This window comes from Thalassophryne amazonica, chromosome 17, assembly GCF_902500255.1.
Source record: "Thalassophryne amazonica chromosome 17, fThaAma1.1, whole genome shotgun sequence".
In the NCBI taxonomy this organism is placed as follows: Eukaryota; Metazoa; Chordata; class Actinopteri; order Batrachoidiformes; family Batrachoididae; genus Thalassophryne; species Thalassophryne amazonica.
The window spans coordinates 33677279-33691558 of NC_047119.1; the positions used below are offsets into that span (position 1 = coordinate 33677279).

At 41.1% G+C, this 14280-nt stretch overlaps 1 protein-coding gene and 1 long non-coding RNA gene across 2 annotated transcripts in view; one reads left to right on the forward strand and one right to left on the reverse strand.

Annotated features, from left to right (window-relative positions):
• The window catches only part of LOC117529379, an 883736-nt gene that overhangs the window by 451109 nt on the left and 418347 nt on the right, over positions 1-14280 (forward strand). The gene's annotated exons all lie outside the window — the stretch shown is intronic.
• LOC117529366 (rab GTPase-activating protein 1) overlaps positions 1-14280 on the reverse strand; it is a 176219-nt gene that overhangs the window by 96277 nt on the left and 65662 nt on the right.

The following is a 14280-nucleotide window of genomic DNA, read 5'->3' on the forward strand; positions in this document are numbered from 1 at the left end:
AATGGCAGGAGATGTGGGCATCAGTACTTTTTCGGCACATTCCACTGTTACAGGAGTTTTTTTCATGGAAAGAAAAGCGGACGGATGCGCCACCGTGCCGTTCATGGCGCGGCACAAAACCACCTCTGTGTTGGTCTCACAGGACGGCTTTGAGATGGCTTTCAGACAGCTGTCGGTGGGTTTTCAGTCGTGTGACTAACCGAGAAATTGTGGATGAGCCTGGACATGCCAGAACATGTCCTGTGAGGCTTCATCACGGCGTTGCTTTACGCCATGCGGCTCCACCGCGGCGCGCGGAATTCCTCCGCACGTCTGTCTCAATGTGCCGAAAAAGTGCTGATGTCCACGCCTTCCGCAATTCCTGTGCTAGTCAGAGGACGTCCCGGATAAAACACAGCGTCCAGTTTGGAAATGAACGGCACATTCCACTGTTACAGGAGTTTTTGTCATGGAAAGAGGGGCGGAGGAATTCCGCACGTCGCGGCAGTGTCGCATGGCGCAAAGCAACGGCGTGATGAAGCCTCACAGGACATGTTCTGGCATGTCCAGCTCATCCACAATTTCTCGGTTAGTCACACGACTGAAAACCCACCGACAGTCGTCTGAAAGCCATCTCAAAGCCGTCCTATGAGACCAACATGGAGGTGGTTATATGCCACGCCATGAACGGCACGGTGGCGCATCCGTCCGCTTTTCTTTCCATGAAAAAAACTCCTGTAATAGTGGAATGTGCCGAAAAAGTACTGATGTCCACGTCTTCTACCATTTTTGTGTAAGTAAGACGACGTCCCGGATCAACAAAGCCTTCACGTTGGAAATGATCTGGTTGCTTCAGCCTGTCGATCGGCGCTCCTCCGAGGCACGCTCTCAGCAACTGTGGGCGGTCTTTAAACCGGCTGGAGCACTCCTTAATCTGTGTAATCCCCATAAAATCGTCCCTGAAAGCCAACAGAATTTTCCGAATGGTGTCCACCTGGAGGTCTCTCACAGTTTCTGGAAAAAACTGATGCAACAAAGCTCCAAATCGTTCATACATTTATTCGCAATAAAAATCCGACGAGAGGGGTGGACCACTGCTCACACAAAGCCTGCTCACAGGCAAATGACGCAACCGACAGGCGTGAAAAAACTCACGCATGCGCACAAAGGTTCAAGCTTGGCTGATGCAATCACACGTAATTCAAATCCATATGGTTTTTGAAAAAAATAAAAAGGTCCGATACTTTTCTAACAGACCTCGTATTTCCTGAGTATGCAAGTTCAAACTGGGAATCGAAGTACCAAAGTATTTGGATCAACATTGATCCTTATATTATGTTGGCAAATAAAATTACTTTTGACCTCTGAAAATAGAGGGATTCTATGAAACAATGGCATTATTTCCTGAATAGTTAATACAATACAATTTTTCTGAAAGGCTAGACTTCAACAGCATTTTCAAAATTCAAAGTTTGTGTCATGAAGCACAACGTCATGGTGTAGTGGAACACAGAAGTATTTTCCAAAAACTAAAAGTATGGAATTTCAGCTATAGTTTGCCAGGAGGTACTTTAGAGACTCGTGCAGAGATTTTGTCTGTTTTCTTATAACAAAGCCCTTCTCACTACGCACAATCACTAAACACATATGCACAGATGTCTATAACACTCACTACTGCCCTTTTCAGAGGATCAGTCAGTTTTTGATAACTGCCTACTCTTAGATAAATTTACTATAAAGTCTCACACTGTTTGTATTTCTTGATAATTGATATAAATGAAGTACAATACATATTAAGCAACTCTGAAATGTTCCAGGTTTCATCTCAGGACTTGTCTAAAGAAAACTGGCTATAAAAGTAATGATTTGCTATAAATTCATGAAATAACCGTCACATGTACAGTGCATCTGGAAAATATTCACAGCGCTTCGCTTTTTCCACATTTTGTTATGTTTCTAGCCTTTGTCCAAAATGGAGTAAATCTTTTATCTTTCATTTGTGTTCGTGAAAGCGATTTTAAAGTAGACCTGCAATTGAAATAAATCAGATCATTGGATGAAAAAATGACATATTTACACATAAGATCCTTCTGAATGTAATAAAGTAAATCTGCAAGCCCAGATCTGTCATTCAATGGAGAAATCTTCGTTTAAAAATGACAAATTTACAGCTAAAATTTGTCCCTCCGCAAACTGTCAGCACATCTGGGATGTTGCTGAGACGTCAAAGAGAAGACCCTATCCCAGCATGCATTGCGCGCGCCAACTGTAATTTCTGGATTTACATCAGTTTGCATCTCTTACAAAAGCACCTTTTTATTGTCTTATACGGAAGGATCGACTTTTTTTAAAACTTCATATTGTCTTGCGGTACGTTTGGTGAGTATACATTTCTTTTATTTTTGCTTGAAAATTATTTTTGGGGACTTTTTCATATTCCCATTTGATTGAGTGGTGTCACATTGAAAATCTACTGTCTTTAGCCTCTGGTGTTTCCGTTGCGGGGTACAGATGCGGGACCCGCAAAGAATCCAAGTCATTAAAAAGATACAAACCTCTCTCAGTGGCCACGGAGCTCTGCGGCTGCAATTACCAAGACCATGCGACGCTGGGGATTTCTCCGCAAGAAGTCCAGTCCTTGCAGGCGGCCGAAGCACTCTGCATCAAAACAGCGAGCGTAGTCTCTGGACTTGTTGCCAAGTTGGCCGCACCTCCATTTAGTAGACAGGGAGGTGGTGCCGGAGTTGGCCGTAGCTCTGCACAGCAGACACAGGGCAGCTTAAGTGGCCTGCTGCGGCCTTTACCAAGTCCACAGACTCGGTAAGCGCATCGGAGGCAGTGAGAGCAAGGCGTCGGGGAAGAACATCGCCTGCTGTCAATGTTGCCGCTGATCTGAGCATGCAGTGCTGTATCTCGCATTCATTGCAGCTTACGTTTGGATGTTGAAACCAGGATGTGTACAACAATAACATTACTAACAGATAAAATCAATTTCAATGCAGGATCGGACTGAAGGCGCGAGCTCGCCATCTTCTGCCGCACGTCACGGCAATGTCCCAAACAAACAGTTTTCGGGGAGGGCCAAAGTTTAGCTGCAAATTTGTCATTTTTAAACGAAGATTTCTCCGCTGAATTACAAATTTGGGCTTGCAGATTTACTTTACTGCATTCATAAGGGTCTTATAAATACATATCAGCTATTTCTTTCTGAGATCTGACCACATTTATTTCAATGCAGGTATACTTTAAATTCAAGCCAGCGCCAATTCCATGGATCACTGAGTCCTTATCAGACTTTGTCACACTGTCTTTCTCACCATCTGACATCACTCCATGACACAGACATGCCGCAAAATTCTCCTTTTAAAAATATGATAGCTCTAAACGTATGCAATGTCCATATGCTACGTTTAGCTTAACAACATCTTGGAGCAGGCACAGAGTGTCGCCGTAGCAACCAACCAGTCCCGCTTTAAAACAATTGTCATAACAGCCACGATTTGTGTGAGCCATTTTTCTCCAAGGAGTTCTGTGGGTCCGCGGACACCGAGCTGTATCTGCTATACAGATCAGTATCCGACGATTTAGAAAACTTGCACGATGTCGTAAAAAAAAAAAAAAAAAGAACGGTTTGTGATAGGCATTTTAACAACTCAATGATAATCATTATCGCAGAGTAAAACACTAACACCCCCCATGATGAAATCCGCAGAATTCCTTGGATCCGCAGAGTTTTCACAGACCTGGTGTGTGTGTGTTGGCACATGTATGCTTTCAACCTAAGGGCCCCAGTGATCTCCCCCTTGGTGCCCCCAGTCACTGTAGCAAGTTGGTGGTGATTGCTTAGGTACTGTGGCTGTGCATAGCGAACACATACACACGGTCAGTTTTATACATACAGACACACATGTATATGGGTGTACACACACACACACACACACATCACTGTTTCCATCCGCATTCTGCCTATTTTTACCAAGTTGCTATACAAAGACAGCTTTTAATGCAATCTACAGCTGGGACTGCCTTCGAGGTGCATTCCATTTGGAAATTAGGTCAAGTCGAGCAGCATGCATTGGTGTTGCACAATGCCATATTCACTACCACAGAGAACTACTCCGAGTTGTGATTACTAACCATCTTGGTCGACCTGCCGTCCATCCCCACCTCCCTAAAGTGCCGACAGTTGTTTTGTGGATGACCCCTTGACCAAACCAGTTTACAGGGTGCTCAGTAAAATGGTGATTGGGGGGGGGAAAGAGAGAGAGAGAGAGAGAGAGAGAGAGAGAGAGAGAGAGAGAGGAGAGAGAGAGAGAGACAGACACACACACTTATGCAATCTGTAATTACACAAACTGGCAACTTTTCACTTTGGCCTTTTTTAGATTTACAAGTGTTTTTGCTTTCCAATTAACACTGCAACTCTGTGTATGTAAGGTGTTTGTCAGAATGTTCAAGTCTGGAACAGAATGTACAATGAAGCATTACCTAAGTGGAAAGTCCTTATACCCTGTACAACAATAATAAAATTTTCATGGCTAAACTGTTCTTGAAAGAACCTCAGCCAGTACAAAGTATATAGCTGTGACCGGCACAAACCAAACATTTCTAGACCGATTTGTTCAGTAATATCCATTTTCCAATGACACAGACATATCTTAATCAAAATTTATATGCATGCACACAAACACAACTTTCTTCTTCCAAATATTTTGTATGCATGCGTAAAATAAAAACATGCCCGCTTCTGACTCAGCAGGTCCCATTCCTGTATGACACACTCAGCTTTACCGGGTACCATAAACTCACCAGACTTCCAGAATTTTACTGGTGGTGACACACCAACAAGCAGATATCCACTGTGATGCCAAAATGAATACGCAGTTATGCTTTTATTTATTTGGTTTCCATGAAGACATGACAAGTTACTTTCTCTGCTGTGAAAACAAGATTCCAAATGTGCTGGAGTAACCACCCCAAGCTCATTCAAATTGGCAATTGCATTTAATAACAAAATCCTGTACTAAAACAGAAATACTTCAGGGACTTGCAATGACTGTCACATTTACCGCGCCATGGTCTACATCCTCATTTTAATGAGTTTCTGACGGCTGCAGAGATTGTCTCGTATAGAGGAATTTGGTGGAGCGTGACGGGGGCCTATAAACACACACACACCAGCCAGCACCTTTCTCCCCCTCTATCAAGACGCACTCTCATGCTTTCACACCTCTCCTGTGTCCACCACACTGGGAGCTAAAAATAGATGACAGTACAACAAAGAGGGTTGGAAAAAAAGACGACGAGCAGGAATCAAAGGGAACACAGACTATCAAAGTGAAGAGGGAGAGAAGGAAGACAGAAAGAAATACAGAGCAAAACAAAACAATAAAGATAACAACATAGTGAGAAGAATGAAGCAGTACGAGCACGATGCAGTTTCCCCATTAACAACCTACACTCAGACCACCGTAGCTTAATTTGGCCTGCCATAGTTTCATAAACAGCCAAAAATATTTTCCACTTCTCAAAATGACAATGCCTGCAGAAAAAAACATGCCTTTTTTTTTTTACACTGTTTAACACTTTAAGTCCTGAAAGGTTTAACACTTTAAGCCTGATCATCCTGAGTTAAAATGTCTATAAATTAAATAATTCATTAATTTATTAATATTTATTTACTTGCTATTACTAACTAACCTTAACATGCCAAGCAACGGCACACCTCAGCTGGTTTTCCAAAGCAGCTGTCACCTGCCGGTGTTCTTAACACCTAAGTATTTCCCCATTTAGCAAAAGTCAAAAGTTATTTTTACAGCCTCCCCCTCACTTGTCCATATCAACCCCTTGCTAGCAATCTCTTTTTGATACATTATTTAATTAATTTATTTATTTTTCCTGGACACAGAGTTAAAATTGATGCCTCAATGTGTTTGTTGCTTTAATGTTGCAGCTGGTAAATGTGGAGCTAACTTTAATTAATTTCTATAGATTTTATAGATGGACTTTACAAAGTGCTGGGGTACTTGTCATGTAGGTTATCTATCCATTTATGAATAAGTAAATCCTTTAATAGAACTAAATATATAATCACTTCTACAGACAGTTAAAACACGTCAAGGGCTGAAATAAAATATTTCTCTCTCACCGATAATCTCGCAGAGCTTATTTAAAGCAACCATTATCATAACCATATGTGTAAAGGTGATAAGAGACCTACCAACATAGACTACATGTGCTGAGTGCTGGCAAAAGTGCAGAAATACCAACTTTAAAACACAGTCCCCTTTGATCTCCCAAATTAATTTGAGGCTATAACTCTAATGGGCCAAAATAAAAACACAAATCACCTGCAGACATAGAAACTGGACAGCTTCAGTGCCTCTGTCCTACATTACCGTTCAGCTTTATTGCCACCAATTACCAAAACAAGGACACTGTGATTAACTGGTACTTCAGTATAAATTACAGGTGAGCTTCTCTTGACATTTTTTCTTGCCTTTGCTGTGCCTATTTGTGCCTCCAAATGCACAGAAAACCAGCATTTTCAGCGAATAAATAAATAAAATAGCTGGATTTACATGCAGATAGATTAACAGCGAATGTTATTTTGAACCCAAGATGGCACCATGAGTCACGTGACCAATTTTTTTCAACTCGTCATGTCACCACTCTCTCTATTAAGGCACACTAGTTAAAATGAACACACCCCCATTTCGAAATTACCAAACAAAGATAACAGATTAAGGTTGATTCAGGAGTTTATTACAGCACATTTTTGTTGACTGGACAGTGTTTTCTTGACTTTGGTAGAGTATTAAAAATTATGACCAGATTATTGCCTCAGTAACGGTGGACTTTTATTAACAAAATGCTTCCCTGGGTGTGACGAACCAAACCACTTTAGTTCAGAGCCCTATGCATGGCTGTGAACCCATGCACCTGCTAAGGTCTGTGATTTGTCACTTTTCTGGTTTCACTCCTTCCTCTCCTGTCATATTTTAGAAGTTTTTGCAGTGTGCACATTGATTAAATTTTGATCATGAATCAAATACATTTGGCAGAAAAGTCCGCAAATATCATCAACTTCACAACACAAAGTCGGTCAAAGACGCTCAAATGACCTACAACTCATGGAGGAAATTGTATGTACCGTAATGTTGGTTTGTAGGTTGATGATTGTATAAAGAAGTGGAACTAGTAGAACTCACTGAAGGACAAATTAAAAAGAAAAAAAAACATTGCTCCTGCTGTAAATTGCATAAAGACACAACTGAGAACTTTAAAAGGGTCACATACAATATACACAACGGATTTTGTCCGTTTTATACACATAACGGATTTTGTCCATTTTAGACACATAACGCACATTGTCCGTTTTATACACATAATGCAAACGTTTGGGTACCCCTGATCATTTTCATGATTTTCCTTTATAAATCATTGGTTGTCTGGATCAGAAATTTCAGTTAAATATATCATACAGCAGACGAACACACTGATATTTGAGAAGTTAAATAAAGTTTCTAGTATTTACAGAAAGTGTGCAATAATTCTTTAAACAAAATTAGGCAGGTGCATAAATTTGGGCACCCCAACAGAAAAAAGAAAAATACATCAATATTTAGTAGAGCCTCCTTTTGCAGAAATAACAGCCTCTAAACGCTTCCTGTAGCTTCCAATGAGAGTCTGGATTCTGGTTGAAGGTATTCTGGACCATTCTTCTTTACAAAACATCTCCAGTTCAGTCAGGCTTGTTGGTTTCCGAGCATGGACGCCCGCTCAAAATCACACCACAGATTTTCAATAATATTCAGAGATGGCCATTCCAGAACGCTGTACTTGTTCCTCTGCATGAATGCAGATAATTATTTAAACAAAATTGGGCAGGTGCATAAATTTGGGCACCCTGTCATTTTATTGATTTGAATACATTTAGCACTAGTTATTGGAACACAAAAATGGTTTGGTAAGCTCATTGACCCCTGACCTCCTTACACAGGAGAATCTAATGATGAGAAAGGGTATTTAAGGTGGCCATTTGGAAATGTTTCTCCTCTTTGCATCTCTTCTAATGAGTGGCAACATGGGACCTTCTAAACAACCCTCAAATGACCTGAAAACAAAGATTGTTCAACATCATGGTTTAAGGGAAGGATACAAAAAGCTATCTCAGAGATTTCAGCTGTCAGTTTCCACTGTGAGGAACATAGTGAGGAAATGGAAGACCGCAGGCACAGTACTAGTTAAGGCCTGAAGTGGCAGGCCAAGAAAAATCTCAGATAAGGTGAAGCGAAGGATGGTGAGAACAGTCATAGTCAACCCACAGACTTGCTCCAAAGACATGATCTTGCCGCAGTGTCTCTGTGCATCGTTCAACTATACAGTACATACACGCCACAAACAGAGTCACTTCAGGTATGCTAAAGCACTTTTGGACAAGCCAGCTTCATTTTGGAATAAGGTGCTGTGGACTGATGAAACTAAAATGGAGTTATTTAGATATAACAAGGGGCGGTAAGCATGGCTAAAAAAAAGAACACAGCATTCCAATAAAAACACTTGCTACCTACAGAAACATTTGGAGGTGGTTCCATCATGCTGTGGGGCTGTGTGGCCAGTGCAGGTACTGGGAATCTTGTTAAAATTGAGGGTCACATGGATTCCAGTCAATAACAGCAGATTCTTGAGAACAACGTTCATGAATCAGTGACAAAGTTGTGCCAGGGCTGGATCTTTCAACAAGACAAAAACCTAAACACTGCTCAAGATCTACTAAGGCATTCATGCAGAGGAACAAGTAAAACATTCTGGAATGGCCATCTCAGTCCCCAGACCTGAATATTATTGAAAATTTGTGGTGTCATTTTGACCGGACTGCCCATGCTCGGAAACCAACAAACCTGACAGAACTGGAGATGTTTTGTAAAGAAGAATGGTCCAAAATACCTTCAACCAGAACCCAGAGTCTCATTGGAAGCTACAGGAAGCATTTAGAGGCCATTCATTCTGCAAAAGGAGGATCTACTAAATATTGATGTATTTTTTTTTTCTGTTTGGGGTGCCCAAATTTATGCACCTGCCTAATTTTGTTTAAAGAATTATTGCACACTTTCTGTAAATCCTATAAACTTCATTTCACTTCTCAAATATCAGTGTGTTTGTCTGCTGTAGGATATATTTGACTGAGATTGCTGATCCAAATTTCCATGATTTATAAAGGAAAATCATGGAAATCATCAGGGGTGCCCAAACCTTTGCATACAACCACACACACACACACACACACACACACACACACACACACACACACACACACACACACACACACACACACACACACACACACACACACACACACACACACACACACACACACACACACACATGCCTTCTGGTGACAGCAAGGTTGTTAATATTTTTTTTAAAAAGCAAAGAAGAAAGGAAGGGAGTCCTCTGGGAGTCTAAAGGGTTAAGAGGGTATTGAAAGACTGGGAAAGGAAAGGGCAAGCGCAACATCTTGTCACCACCTGGGACTCTGCTAGTTGCCTGAGGATGATGCGTTTACAAGAAAACAGACAGTGCTGAGGTTGGATGAAAAAAGTTACGTAAAATACTGTGCAGCACAAAGAGTTGGCCATGTACAGCAGTACTACAGCATTTATACACTGTGACACAGAAGACAGAAGTCCCCGTCACACCTTGACGATTTAGCCAGCGCATGCCAACCATATTAAAAATGCTGGCATAAAGCTAATAAGGATCAGTTTTTTATGTTAAGAGCACGCTGAAGCTCGCTGATATACGTCCTAATACGCTGAGCTGCTTGAAAATTTTCAGCGATTGCCAGTGTGTGACTCGTACATCCCATAACTTGTAGGTAAATTATCTGACTGTTGGCACACATTTCTTGTAATTTACTCATAAGTCTAAATACGCCCATCAAAGCTGGCCACTGATTGGCAGAAACCTGCAGTCCTCATGTGGACAGACTGTTTCATTCACACACAGAAAAACTATAAAGTCTGACCTGTTCATTTTAGTCAAAGTCACCATCACAGACTGCCGGACACGTATCCACATAAAGCTCCTGATTTTCGAAAATGACGTCGTGGTTGGAAACGAAACATTTTAAAGCAAGTCCCTCGGTGGTTTTTCTGCTGCAGGTGCATTTCTCAGAGGATGCTGCTCTGATCACACAGAAGCGCTGCGATGATTTAAACTTTTAAAGTGCCAGTCAACCGCAATTAGAGCCGAATCAGGTGCTGTGACTTTTTAAATGCCATTGCTATCGGTGTGATCACCAGATGACCTGATTGATCAGTGTGATCAGAGCCGAATGAAAGGCTGTGTCTCTTCAAACTTTTAAAGTGCCATCGCTGACGGTGTGAACTGTCGGTGTGAGCTGTCGGTGATCAAACCAAGAGGTCACCAGATCACTTCATTCAGGTCTGATCACACCTGATCGCGGTCAACTAGCACTTTAAAAGTATAACAGTATAAATCATCACAGCGTTTCATTATTCAGGTTTGTGATGACTTGATCAGGTCAACAGCGATGGCGCTTTAAAAGTTTAAAGAGTCACAGCACTCCATTCATTCAGCAGCATTTACCACAGCCAGTCGACTCATCAGCATTCTGTACACAATGAAAATGGCGCACTAAGATAAAAAATAAAAATAATGTTAAATTACTCGGTTTGTGACCCGCACCACACCATGCAGCACCGCTCTGAACCACTTGGTGGAAACGGGGCCATCAGCATACACTGGATAATCGTCAAGGTGTGACAGCTGCATTAATTTATTAGACATACACCACCGTGTTTAATACAGTCATCATACGCAGGCTAAATCCTCAAGGTGTGACAGGGCCTTTACGAGTGTACACAGTGGGTTTGAAAATTCAAACTAAAATGCTACCTATCTTTCTAAAAACACAAACCTGTTCAACTGTAATGTGAGAAATGCTCCAAAGATAAAACTAGCAAACATTAAGGCCCTGTCACACCTTGATGATTTAGCCTGCATATGCTGACCATATTAAAAACGCTGGCATACGTGGGCGTACATCTAATAAATTACTGCAGCTGTCACACCTTGACGACTTAACCAGCATATACTGACAGCCCCGTTTCCACTGAGTGGTTCAGGTCGGTGCTGCATGGTAACGGAACGTTTAAGTCTGGCTTTTTTTTTTGCATTTCCACTGTAGGCAGAACAACTTTGTTTGGCAGGTGGAAAACTTAAATATTGTCGAGCACGTGATCCAGCGTGCAAACGGTGTTGCGCAGCATCTCGCCTTCACACGGAGACAAAACAGAGTAATTTTAACATTATTTTATTTTTTTAGAATTATTTCTGCAGATCATGGGATTTATTTTCATTATATGCACACAGAATAGACTAATGCCTATGGTAAACACTGAGATGTTGAAGTGTAGGTGACACAATATGTATATTTTTTTATTTTTATTTATTTTTTTTTTTTTGAGTATTTAAGACTAAAATTAAACAACAGTTTGAAATGAATGCTTTCCCGGTGTGTGGTTAGAGAAGAGATAAATATTTGGATTTTGAACTGCGCGCCACTAAAAACCAGGAACTTCTGGGGGAGTCACGACATTGGAGAAGAAAGAGGAAGTGACATCAGTCCGAGAACCATTAGCTTAACAGCACTATTTGTTTGGTTAACCATAGGACCTACTTCTGTGTTTAAGTGCTTCATTTCTGGAGTTATACCGGCTGGAAGAGTTTTAGTCCATGGGCCATTAAGCAGGTTTTCGGTACCACTTAAGGGGAAAAAACAATACTTAGAATCCAGCCTCACTGTATCATGGCCTACACAAAAATGTATGATAGCCACCCCAGGGTGGCAGCTGCCAGGTAAGGATCAATGAAGAATTACACAGGTCAAACTTTAAAAATGCTCAGTAAAAAAAAAAAAAAAAAAAAAAAAATTATGTAAATTATTGTTTGGGTTAATAGGGTTCTAAAAAGGAATAGTTTGCACCATCTGTCACACTTAGTTATCATGTTACAGGGTAACATATGTCACATGTCAGAATTCAATGGATGTTGACCTTGTTTGATCTTTACTTTGGAGACAAAGCATTCAACACAGTCAAAACTATTCCATTTATTGATCCTTTTATTTCAACCAATAATTTGCATAATTTTTTGCTGAAATTGGAGCAACTTTAACTTTTGACCCCTGTACAAACTGAAACTGACCTTTGTCACCATTTTTGCTGTTTGTACCCCATAACTCCAGAACATTCCATCATAGATAGTCCAAACAATACCTTTTTGGAATTGTTGTGATCAGACAAATAATGTGATATAGTTTTCCACATGACTGGGGCATTTTTAAAGTTTGACCCCTGTGTAATTCTTCATTGACCCCTAGCTGGCTACAGCTACCACCCTGGGATGGCTATCATACATGTTTGTGTAGGCCATGATACACTGAGGCTGGATTCTAAATGTAATTTTTTTCCCCTTAAGTGGTACCGATTAGGTCAAAATTCATGACTGGCTCATGGACTATTTGCTGCAAGTTTTTATTATAACACTATTGCAGGTGGAGTCTGCTGGTTTCAGTTTCCTAAGGATCATTGTGTCAGAATGAGTGGATTGTGGGGACTCTATTGTGGACCAGATGCTCCTTTTTTCCACACCCTTTGAACACTGCACTTAAACAATGATGCTGCAAATTTATGGATTTTTACAGGCTACTGACAGCCCCCGTTTCCACCGAGTGGTTTGGGTCGGTGCTGCACATTTTCTATATGTATTTTTACATTTTTTAAGTAAAGATCTGGAGATTGCTAAATTTATCAGTACCATATCATCACACTATAAATAGAACTATTGAGAGTGTGTGTAATTTGCACTTTCTGAATGTACAGCCATGCGGCCCAATACCAACACCGCTTTTTTTTTTTTTTTTTTAAAGTTCTTTTTCTCCTTTCGACCCTGCTGCTCTTCTCGCAAAGACAGTGTATGGTTTATACATATCCCATGGGTATTTTACACTTTTTAACATTTCCAGAAGCAAGGTTTTTCACTTCAAGAGAGGAACAGCTGGCTCTGAAAACAAAGGAACGAGCCGGGATACGACATCTCATCCCAGCAGAGCTGAGGAGGAGAGCCAGCGGCTGCAAAGCCGGGCTAAGCTAAAGGCTAGGCTAGCAGACAATCAGAGGCACTACAATCCACTGATTCCCTCCATGATCATGGGAAATGTGAACTCACTGCCAAACAAGATCAATGAGCTGTTTGTACTGAAAAACCAGTGGATTTACTGTGAGAGCAGCTTGTTTATCTTTACAGAGATGTGGCTAACCCACCTCATACCAGCTTATCTAACGTGAACCTGGTGGGATTCACTGCTGTGAGAGCCGACACAGACACTAAAGCATGCGGAAAAAGAAAAGATAGGGGACTCGTCATGTACGTTAACAACGGCTGGTGCAACAGCTGCTAGCTGTTAGCTTGCGGACATACCATCTACCAAGCAAGCTTAGTCACGTGATCACTATCTGTGTTTACACCCCCTTCACAGCCAGGTTGCAGACATAGCATCTTGAGGCACTGATGTAGTCTCTGGGAATTTTAACCATGTAACTTTGGACTCTACTTTGGCCTGTTTTCACCAGGTTGTGGACTGTCCAACAAGAAACAACAGGACAATAGACTTAAGGTGCCCTGACACTTGCACGACTTTGATCCGCAAACTCACTGTGACATTTCCACCTGCTGTGTTCCCAGCTGAATGCCATGCTTTGTGCGCTTTACACTGTGTATATAAAATAATTATTTCGTGGCAGATTACTCATTTTATCTCAGAGTTTGACTGTTGAAAACATCCCTAATCGCTTCTGGAATCACAGAGGACCGTTTCAGTTGGAGCTTTTTTTTCCCTCTCTCTCTCTCGTGCACTTCATGAGGTGGAGAACGTAACTGAAACAGTCTAAAAGGTAATTATTTGTAATGTTTGTATTGTAATAGCTTGATAAAACAGTTGCATGTTCTTTCCTTCTTATGAGCAGCTGTAAAAGTATGTTTACGATAGATTTAACATCTCGTTATAATCGATCAGACGAGCTGCGCTGTGGTGCACTGACCCAATCACTTGCACTCACATGCAGTGTTTCTGAATTGTTTGCACGTTTGCATAATTAATGTGCGATGTAGATTTTGAACGTTTCACAATTTTCTTTGCACACTTGCACGAACCATTAGGAGGTGGTCTCCTGAAATGGAATGTGCCCTGAGAGAAAGCTACAACACCACGGT